Below are 12,667 nucleotides of genomic sequence, written 5' to 3'. Positions count from 1 at the left end.
CACTCTCTGATTGGACTAGAATATGGTTCGGCTGTGTTTTCGTTTTGCAACGAAATTGAAAATGGTTATTCATTTTTGGATGCCTTATATGTTTGTTCCTGTTCCATTCTTGTCCAACGAAGGTTAGAGAAGTTAGAGGATGAATGAATGAGAAGGTTAATTAAACCTGATAAAAATGATATGATCTGATCTGTTACCTTTCATTCGTATTAATTTTATAGAGTTGGGGATCACCACGACTGAGCATTAAAGACTTCTTTACTGCGACAAGGTCTCAAGTTTTTTAGAGGGTTATTTTTATATATTTATAGAAAAAATAATTTATTCTGCACAAATTATAGGTAAAATAATGTTTCATGGATCACCCTGTAGATATAAAATCCAAGATTTATGTATACCCCGTATAATGTGCAAACAAACAGTAAAACTCACGCAATATTTTCGTGATGCGTAATTTATAATATTATACAGTTTATACATTGTTTTGAGTGATAGACAATAAAATAAGTCTCGACGTCCCATTATGTAGTTTTCCACGATAAACAAATTTATTTTCTTCCTCCTTATCATTATATTAATAAGTATTAATAAGTAAATATATTATGCCATATAATGTTGTTGGGTAACTTTAAACAAAAAATATCTTAAATTTTTTCGTTTGGATTTGTTCAAAATATCCTCTATATATTATATTATTTATACATAATTATATATTACATAATGCTAGTTCGCGTCCGCAGGTAATACTTCACGTGCACCCTGTGTAAACTAAACAGCTAGCACAAGAGGCGCCAGACAATCTTTCCTAAATATCTCCTGGCAGATATCACAGTTATTTTAGAATAATTATTAAAGATGACACAGTTATTGAATGGAGTTTCCAAAGAAGAATTTACAAAAGAAATTGGACCCAATGTAAGAGTTTGCCAATTAAATATAGAAGGTATAAGTAGAGCCAAATGTCAAATTCTAATCAAACTATTAAAAGATAACGATATTGATCTGGTCGCATTACAAGAAACGCATACAGAAAACGAATTTCAATTGAGTTCAAGAGGAAAAATCCCCGGCTATGATCTACTGGGTGCTACCTACGACAGAGCCTACGGTGTAGCAACTTGCGTACGTACAGACATAGAAAATGCAGCCTTGATTTCTACTTCTACCAAGAACAACATCCACGAGGTAACTGTGAAAATCGGCAATATCTATTTATCAACTAAATTTTCGTTTATAAAAATTAATTATTATTATTTTTTAATGTATTGTGATCTTTATTTTTATACAAAAACTGTGATAGAGCCATACGCTAAATAAATAAATATTACATTATATGTATTATTTATATTATAGGTATATAAGTTTTATGCCAATGTCATAAGAGTTGTTGAGGCATTAAGCTAAATAAAAAAAATACGAAGTTCAACCACGATTTCATTTCTTATGCCTTTTTGGATACATAATAATAATAATAATAGTTTCCCGTTTGAAGGTTCATTACTGGCCATTCAGGATCAGGCTATACCAACCAGAAATTACCTGAAATATATCGTCGATATGGATATCAAGCCCAAGAAACCATCCAACATCTTACAGAGGGCTGTCAGGCATTTGCTGCAACTGGATACAAGGAACGGCATGACGCAGTGGGAAAAATCCTTCCTCCAATACGTCCCTGAGAGTATGCTTGAGGATGGCAACTACAAGCTATATTGGGACCGCACTGTGCTCACAGACCAAACAGTGGCACATAATAGACCAGGGCCCGGATTACGTACACTCGATACGCATCGTATCCGCCATGTTTACCGTAGGGAGTGATTACAAAACCTCTTTCCCTACGTTGTCGATGCGAGTCAACTCGAAGGCACTGCTCGATACCTACGACCCTGTCGAGTTGCCAACTCGAACTATCTATCTCTCTCTGATAGATCGCTGATCTCCTATAACGCTTTCTCTCTTGCCGGTCCAAGTATAAAAATTAAGAAAAGTGAATACATAATGACATAACCTACTTACTTCATACTTTGATTTTTTCAATTTAAAAATAATGTAAATCGTTAATCAAACGATATTTAGATTATACGGTTTTGATAATAATTCTCATGTTTTGAACATTAAAAAAATATATTGTTTAAATCTCCCAGTGAGGTGTTATTACACTCATTACACGGACAGAAGTTCTCTAATACATACTTATTCCTATTTTAAAAATATGTGAAGGAAAGCTCAGACAGAATTCGATGAAGTGAATAGGTAGTTAGCAGTGACCATTACGACCTTTAGTAATATTTTTATATAACGTCTCCCATCTTTCCCTGGCTATTTAATCTTTAATAACGGTAAAAAATCATAATCTTAAATTCTACTCAAGTTCGAAAATCATATATTTATATATCTAGGTACAGGTTCACTGTATCATCCTTAGAATATAAAATAAACGTTTATAACAATTAAATATGTAATAAAAACTTTATTTTATATTCTATTGTAATAATTATTGAGGTTAATGAGAGAAATTCCTTGACATATAACGTGCACATCATTCCATTTGTTCGAAATATTATCCCGTAGGTTCAAAAATACGAAAATTGCCGATGATTTTCTGACAGTCTACTCGAACCCAGTTCGTAATCACTTTTTGGCTTCGATGCGTATTCGCATCGAGTTTGCCTACGGTTCGTTTTGCGATCTCGCATCGAGTGTTCGTAATCCCGCTGCTGCAGTGGTGTCATGGCAAAATTAGCAGTGCGGGAACGCAGTGCCGGAACGCACTGCTAATTTTTGTTTACAAAACCTAAATTCTCTATTATTTTTAACTTTTGTTAACCAGTGCGGGAACGGCGTTCCCACGCGTTCCCACACCATGACACCACTGCGCTGCTGATCTCGTACTAGTTAATAAATTAACAAGACAAACAACACTAATTGATGTGGCGATACCTAACAACAATAATCTACTTTACAGAAAAGATCGCCAAGTACAGAGATCTGGAAATTCAAATACGAAGACAATGGAGAATTCAAAGTACCCAGACGATACCTATTATTATGTCTACTACTGGAGTCATTCCGAAGACCCTCCTCGAAAGCATAAAAAAGCTGGGTCTAAATGAACATCTTTACAAGACCATGCAGAAAGCTGTACTACTCTCAACGGCCAGATGTGTACGAAAATTTTTGGAAGATACACCTGCATACCAAGTCACTTAGGGCTCGATAACACGGAAAGAGTCCCACCTGAGCTCAATCCTTTTGATACCGTAGGTATCTGGTATGAGTCAATTTTCCCCTTAGAGGGAGTGTTAGCCGCATGGCTAAATCTGTTCTCCCGTTTTATATCGCTAACGCAGCATTGGGACTACATAAAATGTAGTTAACTACATAAAATGTCATATGTAATAAGCAAAAAAGAAAGAAAATTTAGAGTAGAACCAGGTTCGTTTGTCTGAAAATAGAATTTTCCTTATTTTTCCCAACTTTTTCAAGGTAAAATATTTCGTTTTCACGACCTGCCGTTATGCCTTTTTTTTGCAGTTATCGTTATCGTGAAAATAACCAAACTTTAAAGTGACATGAAGGAGTAAACAGCAGACACTGACTGATATGTTTAGGTCATAATGTGTAAGGACCCACACAACAGGAAATTACCCATAATGATTGCCAACCTCAATAGAGAAAGCACTTAGGAAAAATTGCTCATAATTAACAAGTGCCTGGAAAAAGAAAAAATTGCAACTCGGAAAATATCGACAAAAATGGGTTCAATTTTCTTACTCGGAGGTTTTCGATATAGCTGAACACAATGATAACTACCTCGTCTCTTGGAATTTTATGTTATTTTTATTCTGAATCAGTCCAAAGTCATTACTCGGAGGTTTTGGAGGTCGCTGAACACCAATATGATAACAACGATTGTTTTCGAGCTACCTGGTGCCCAGGGTGGACCTCGCCTCCTAGTGTTTTACGTTATTTTCATTTATTGGAAATCAATCAAAAGTTATCACAAAAAATTAAATTCATAACATTTGGTGGATCAGGAGGCTGTGTCATCTTCACTGGATGATAGGAATTTTCTTTGAGCTCACATTCCCAGTCTCTTACATTCAAAACTTCTTCTACGCATAACGCATAACCAAGTATTAAATAGTAAATAGACTCTTTTAGATGCTGTGTCAGGTTACAAACGAAATTCATGGTTATATCAAAGAAAAATATCAGAAACATCAATCTACACGTAAATAATAAGACGATAGAGCGACTTCAGAATTATAATTATTTAGGGACAAACATTATTGAAACAAACGATTATACCAAAGAAATACGAATTAGAATAGAAAAGGCTAGAAGTGCATTAACTAATATGAAACAAATATTATGTACATGGTAGAGACCTCGACCTCAGCCTAAATCTTAGAAAGCGAGTACTAAAATCTTATGTATTTTCTGTTCTTTTGTATGGTGTGGAGATATGGACTCTCAATAAACAATGCCTCAATAAATTGGAAGCATTTGAGATGTGGACGTTTTGAAGAATGATGAGAATCTCCTAGACAGACAGAATAACCAATGAGGAAGTACTAAGGAGAATACAGAACAGCAGGGAGATACTGGATTCCATCAAAGTAAGAAAAGTTCAATACTTGGTCCATATAACACGTGGTGACGGATATGAACTCCTAAAATTAATTATGCAGGGAAAGATTCAAGGAAGGCGCAGCATAGGTAGGAGAAAAATGTCCTGGCTGAGAAATCTCAGAGAATGATTTGGATGCAGCTCAACTGAACTTTTTCGGGCTGTAGTGTCAAACGTGAGAAGAGCAATGATGATTGCCAACCTTCGTCGCGGAGATAGCACGTAAAGAAGAAGATTGTGTTGAAGTACATCCATTAAAACCACCAACAAAATATTTATTAGATTACCAGTCGATAAGAAATGGCGTTTAATAAAGTGGTTACATGCAAGTTGAAACGACATGAAAACATTTTAGTTCATTCTCAAGATCATAATGTATGTGAAGCTAACTTTAATGTAAGTATTTAATATCTGTTTTCGGCTTAATAGTTTTTTTTTTAATAAATCAAGTGTATTTTGAACAAAAATAAAATAGAAGTTTTGGTATACTTTGGTAGATGTACAATAACAGATTGAATGATATTTACCTATACAATATTTTTCTGGAACTGTTTTTACTATAAAATTAAAATAAATTAATCATAATAATAAAGTTTTATGTTCATAATGGGTACTGCTCTTTAGAAGAACACTCTTCGGTCATTTAAAAAAATGTAAACGAATATCAAACGTAATGAATTAATGGCGGGGACCTTGAACATTTTTAACTTTATGGCGGCACTACCAATGATGGCACGTTTTGGATTGGCTGCCAGAATTTGAATTTTCTTTCGATTTTAATCGTTTTTACGGTCAAACGGAAGACAAAAACAACTATTGTGAGAATAGCAATGATGATTGCCAACCTTCGTCGCGGAGATGGCACGTAAAGAAGAAGAAGAGGCTGTGTACCGTTGATAGGATTTTATCCATCGCCACCTTATTTTTGGAAATAGCTATGAGATACATCCTATACCGATACGTTTTCGCCAACAGAGTGAGGCAAATAAAAATAACCCAAAAGTCCACGGGTAATGACTTTCGACTGATTTCGAATGAAACTAACATAAGACTCTAGGAGGTAAGGTCCACCCTGGGCACCAGGTAGCTCAAGGATTATCGTCGTTATCGTTGTGTTTAGCGACCTCGAAAATCCCCGAGTAACAAATTGAACTCATTTCTGTCGATATTTTTTGAGCCGCAAATTTTTCATTTTCTATGCGCTTTTAAAATGCTTTTTTCTTCGGCATAAAATGAAATTATCATTTCACCACCATGAATTTCGTTTACAATAATTTCACTTGACACTCTCCCCAATCGAATGCAAAAAGTTGTATAGTGATTGATCTTGCTGGGGGAAATTGGTAGGTTTTGTGGTTTTTGATGCTTCATTTCTTCGCCTAATCAGTTTAAAGTATATCCAGCTGCACAGCAATCCATAAAATTCACAAAAAAATTCACACTTCAAAGATATTTATAACGGTAGAATCCGATCGTGTATACCACTCATCCCGATAAAGATGTTGTACCCACGGAGATCACTGGGAAAATTTACTCAAAATAACTAAATTCAGTTTGACAACACTGTGTTAATGTTGATAGTATCATATCTCTTTTAAGATAAACAGAACTGTAATTTAGTCCAGACAAATTAATATATTTTTTGGCCAACAAAAATGAGATTTTTCAACCAAATAATGTTTCAAATATGATGTGCAAAATAATTTTTACTTGGGTTCTGCTAATGAGCTTGCTTTTTTGTCATTAAAGTAGAAAAAACTTTAAATTTCACTCAGTAAATATTTTAACTGTACTAATATCCATCCACCAAATTCGGAATGATTAATGGGTTGTTAAAACATTTTATCTGTAGCGGCCTAGCGGATTTTGGAATGTCTTAAAAATATCGAATTTCATTGATAAAATGCGCATATCCCACCGATCTTCGCTTCGATCATACCTACTCTCTTGGTATGAGTAACATTAAACATTCATAAATAATTATCTTGTTAAAATAGTGGTATTAAAATAATATAACTATAAATAATGCATTATGTTTAATATTCAGTCAACTTTCTAAGATTGCAGAAAAATCATAAAAAACAATAATTCTTTATTATTATATTATATGATTGTTTAAACACTTGCAATGGCCACTTAAACAATTATTATGGTTTAAATTTTAATGTATGTACTGATAGTTCGTAATTAAATATTAAATTCAATGTAAAATTTATCCCATCATTTATAACTTGGTAATAATTTTAAAATATTTTATTCTTGGGTAATACTTTCATTAGTCTAGGGCTTTACTAAACTTTAATCCAATAACTCAAGATATAATTATTAAAACTCAAGATATTGTATAATTAGAGCAAAATGGTTGCAAAATAAGTATTTTTCGAAGCTTTTTCAACCGTAACTCGTCTTTGCCGTATGCAAATGAGCTTTACAAAGTTCCATTTTAAAGCTTATTTTATATTATAATTTTAAACAAAATTTGTTAAACTACTCTATTTTTATTTGTATTCAAGTTATACCCATTTAAAATTGCAATTTTCTTAAAAAAAATGTAAATAAATTTGTTTATATGGGTTTTTTAACCAAGTTTGAGTAATAAACATTTGTATTTAAATCAACAGTAATAATAGAAGAACTCAAAGGGAATATTTTGAGCTTAGGAAAATGTTCCTAGGTTTATTTTTGGCTAAGATATCGATATTTTAATAGGCGCAAGATCGGGTGAAATTTTGCGATAACCGCTCGGGGGATGATTCCACTAGAGGAATGGTCAAATATTTCACAACATGAACATCGGATCGAAAAACTGAACAATACGTGTTCAATATTTCAAAGAACCACCGTTTTTTATTGCAGTTTTAGATTTCTCATAAAAATATACGAAACATTTATTCTAGACATTTTTTAGAATTGTTTATGAATGGTGCTAAAAATGTCTCGAATAAATGTTACTTATTTTTTCAAGAGGAATCAAAATCTGCAATAAAAATCACGGTCAATAAGTTTTTGAAAAATATTAAACACCTGTTTTTTGGGTTTTCAAGTGTATTTCTCGAGAGATTATACCGTTTCTATAATTTATCTATCACGATAAATCGTTTTTTTCAATCGTAGGGTTATCTATCCCCAATCCGAAAAAATGTCTCGGATAAAAGTTGCTTATTTTTACGTATGGAATCCAAATCTGCAATAAGAATATGGGGGTTTATATTTAAAATTTTAAAGTTACCCCACCTCTAGGAGGTGTCCTACCTATTCTAGAAACGGTGTTACCTTTTTTGAAACACCCTGTAGAAAATTGTATCTAGAAAGAGAAAAATGCGGTTTTTTAATTTTAAAAATACGTTTTACCAACTTTAAAATTCTGAAACAATAGGGAACTTGCATAAAATTTTAAATTCGAAAAAAATGTTATAAATCACAACAGAAAATAATTTAAAATATGTATCAAAGATAATAAAGTTGTTTTTGTGTTCCGTTTGGCCCCTAAAGACGATTCTAAATTCAAGTCAAAGCAGCTAGCCCAAAACGCGTAGTAAACCTTCTTTCCTTTCCTTCAAAAACTGTATCAAACTCCAATCTCAACAAACTGGTGTATATTATTACAATGACATACGATAAATGTCATTAGAATATAAATATTTTTCCATTATTCCGCGACGATGAGCTGGCCAAATAGCCTAGTAATAAAAAAAAGGTGCAAGTTCCCTATTCAGGGTGAAATATTGTGCAAACGTTACATATTTTTTTTGTGAGAACGAGTGTCTTGGTTTTTGTTTTAGAGTCATTTAAAATTTTAAAATCGTTTTAAAAATTCAAATTTCCCGCCAAATTAAAAAAAAATCAGACAGAACTTTTTGATATCTACAACTTTATTGATTAAAGTTTTTCGCTAGCTCTCGATGCGGTTGAGATAAAAAAATAAAAGCCTAAAAAGCCTCCCACCTAGGGGGCTAAAAATTTCAGAAAGTGAGTTTCTCTCTATATTATGTGCTAAAAAGTGGCCTGTATGGAATTCGAATCGATTTGGGCGCATTTTTTATCATCTCATCCGGCTATGCCATTTAGATTGAAGTCTATAAAATATGCTTTAAAATGACACTTTGTAAAGCTCATTTGCATGCGTAAGAGCCGAGTAATAATGGAAAAATTTTCAAAAAATACTTATTTAGCAACCTTTTTGCACTAATTTTACATCTCAAGTTCAAATTATTGGATTAAAAGACCATGCTGCAGACGGGGGTTGTGAATTGCATAGTGTAGAATTCCTTGCCTTTAGTCTTCACTGCAGCATCCATGTGCTTGCATATTGTAGAAGCCTTGGAGGTTGTCACCAGGAAATGGGCCAATAAAGTTTTTCAATTAAAATCTTTTAAAAATATTTAATTTACAAATATTTTTATTAGGTTGAGAAACTTAGTCTTTTATTTAGCAGATGCCGCTAGGCACCTACTACCATCTCGTCAGTTGCGGTGGGAGATGGATATGTCGAAAATTTTTACCTGGGCCAGAGAAAAGCAGCCTATGCAGTCTCTGATGAACCTCTAAGAAGAGGTGAAATCGTCGATAAGAGTGCTGGCTGCACCCTCTGATCTGAGTAAAAATTAAGACAGTTTTGGTTTCGCACCGCAACTGAATGAATAAAAATGGTATACATTTTTATTTTTATATTAGTATTACTCCTATAGAGTAACTAGGTCCATTTTCCGTTGGAACTTTACCATGCTGCAGACGGGGGTTGTGAATTGCATAGTGTAGAATTCCTTCCCTTTAGTCTTCACTGCAGCATCCATGTGCTTGCATATTGTAGAAGCCTTGGAGGTTGTCACCAGGAAATGGGCCAATAAAGTTTTTCAATTAAAAATCTTTTAAAAATATTTAATTTACAAATATTTTTATTAGGTTGAAAAACTTAGTCTTTTATTTAGCAGATGCCGCTAGGCACCTACTACCATCTCGTCAGTTGCGGTGGGAGATGGATATGTCGAAAATTTTTACCTGGGCCAGAGAAAAGCAGCCTATGCAGTCTCTGATGAACCTCTAACAAGAGGTGAAATCGTCGATAAGAGTGGTGGCTGCACTCTCTGATCTGAGTAAAAATTAAGACAGTTTTGGTTTCGCACCGCAACTGAATGAATAAAAATGGTATACATTTTTATTTTTATTGGATTAAAGTTTAGTAAATGCCATTTTCTTTGTTTTTTTTTCAATGAACAAATTTTATTTGAAAACAATGTTTTTACCTTTTTTTGGTTTACGAGCTAGAGCGTTATTAAACAATTAAATTGTTTTTAACAATTTTTTGACCACTTGGATCGAAATTCACCCACGAAATTCGTAATCAGTAGACTTAGGCAAATATGCAAATAAAAACATATGAAATATGCACATAAATATGCAGCATTTTACACAAAAATATGCATGTTCATCTATAAAATATGCATATAAAAATAAAAAAAAATAGAAGTACCTACAGTAAAACCTGTGTTACCGGCCACCTGTACTAATGGCCAGTTTAAAAATTCCCCAAACCAATTATATGTAGACTACAAAAACTGGCAATACAGGCCACCTTTCTATATCGGCCAATTATTCTTTCATTTTTAGTGGCCGTTACTGACAGGTTTTACTGTATGTATATATAAATAACTCAGAAAGTAGTATCCGTTTTATTTACAAAAATATTTAAAATATCTTAATTATATCATAATTTACAGTAATTAACATTTATTTATTTTACAAACTAAGCTTAGGTATTTAAGTATTTTAACAAATAAATGATATTACTTTGAATTGTGCTAACACTAAATGATTAAGGGCTGTTTAAATTTTTCTAACAAAAACTTATGGTTTCTGAGTAGGTACAATATATTTGTACATGAAAAAACTTCTTTCCACATCAACTGATGTAACTGGGGCATTTTTCAAATACCTATACGGTAATCTTTGCTTTCAAATTAAATGGTTCCTAAAATGTCCCACCTAGTACTTGAACAAAGTACTTCAGAAACGACCTGGTAACTATTTTCATAACAGTTAAAATCAGGAATCTTGAAAATATCGAGATAATATGACTATGAAAGCAGGAAGATCCTCCAAATATTTACAGGAGATTCTTGGTTTTTTCTCTTTATCTAAGAAAAAATATTATGAGCCTAAATTAGAAGCACGCAACTAAAGGCTATTGTGCGAGAAAATACAGCGTTTATTTTCGGCAGTTTCAAATTGCAATTCACAATAATATTATAAGGACAGGTGTTACTGGTATCAATTTTACAACATAATAATTGATTTCTAAAACTGACCATCCCAATAAAAATTTTTACCTAGAGGTATAAACTAGCAGATTTTGGAACCCTTATTCGAGGACAAAATTACAATAAATATCTAGAAATATTGAAACAAAATATATTCGGATTTTCAAGCTCTTCGCTGATTTTATTTCATGAATATATCTATACACCTGATGAAATTTCAAGTTATATGCATTTTATGCATACTTTTATAGAAATATGCAAAATTTGGCATTTTTGCATATTTTATGCATAATATGCAAAATATGCAATTTGCATATTTGCCTAAGTCTAGTAATCAGCAGCGAAAAATACATAGAACAACCTGGTAGGTGGATCCAGCAGAATTGAAAAGGCCGCGGTGACCCCTCTGGCGCCTAGACTATAATGGGTAATACATACATAGTATTTATTTAGAATTATTTATTGGGATGGGAAAATATGCAAATATTTTTCGAACATCGATTTAAAAAAATGTTATTTTGCATGAGGGACTGATCATAATTCAAGGTTATAAATAATGATTAATTACATGAGAGGATATGTTTCAGTAAGTTATGGAAATTGGAGATGTAAATACAAAAAACATAATTAAATTCATAAATCCTCTGTTAATTTCAAGAAATATATTTTTTTAAGTAAAATTTAAAATTTACATAAAACGTGTAAGTACGTAAATCAACAAAAAAGTGGACCAGGAGCACTGAAGCACAAAAAGTTATTAAAAACGTAGAACTTCAACACAGCAGTACTAATAAAACAGTGTAGGTTGAAGTAAAAATAGTTTCTTCTTCTTCTTTAGGTGCCGTGTCTGTATTCAGACGTTGGCCGTCATCATGTTTACAATTTCTTGAAATCTCTCTCTATCGGCTGCTGCGCGAAATAATTCTTCTACTGTGCAGCCACACCATTGTCTAATATTACGCAGCCACGAAAGATTCTTTCGACCAATCCATCTCTTTCCCTCCACTTTTCCTTATATTATAAGGCGAAGCAGATGGTATTTAGGTCCTCTAATTATATGGCCGAAGTATTCTGTTTTTCTCTTCTTTATGATGCTTATGAGCAGACGTTCTGAATTCAGCATTTGAAGAACATCTTCATTGAAAGTGTGCGAAACCCACGATATCTTTAGGAGTCGTCGATAGCACCACAATTCGAATGCTTATATTTTGTTTAGCATTGTGGTTTTTAACGTCCATGTCTCACAACCATACAATAGGATAGCCCACACATAACATTTCAGCACCTTCTTTCGAATATTCATCGACCTGTTTCTGTTACATAAAACTGGTTTCCAGGTCATAAAAGCCTTCCGTGATATTTCGATCCTAGTTATTATCTCTTCATCAGAGTCACAATTTACATTTAACCAGCTGCCAAAAATGATTTACCCGTTCTAACTCCTCTCCATCAAGAGAAAGCTGACCTTGATCTATATTAATCTTTCCAACTGCCATCCACTTTGTCTTTGAAATGTTGATTTTAAGGCCTCTCCGATAACTTGCTTCACTGACTAGATTTAATAGTGTCTGAAGATCTTGTAAATTTTCAGCAAGAATGGCTGTATCGTCAGCGTATCTAATATTGTTGATTACTTCTCCTAGCCTTACTCCCTCTTGTCTGTCATCCAAAGCCTCCCTAAAGATTTCTTCAGAGTACAGATTAAAAAGGGTGGGTAATAAAACACAACCTTGTCGTATTCCACGTTTTATCGGCAGTTTTTCAGTACGACTGT

This window comes from Diabrotica virgifera, chromosome 5 (assembly GCF_917563875.1).
Source record: "Diabrotica virgifera virgifera chromosome 5, PGI_DIABVI_V3a".
Taxonomy (NCBI): domain Eukaryota; kingdom Metazoa; phylum Arthropoda; class Insecta; order Coleoptera; family Chrysomelidae; genus Diabrotica; species Diabrotica virgifera.
The sequence above is the reverse complement of the archived record's forward strand: the minus strand, read 5'-3'. Positions refer to the sequence as shown.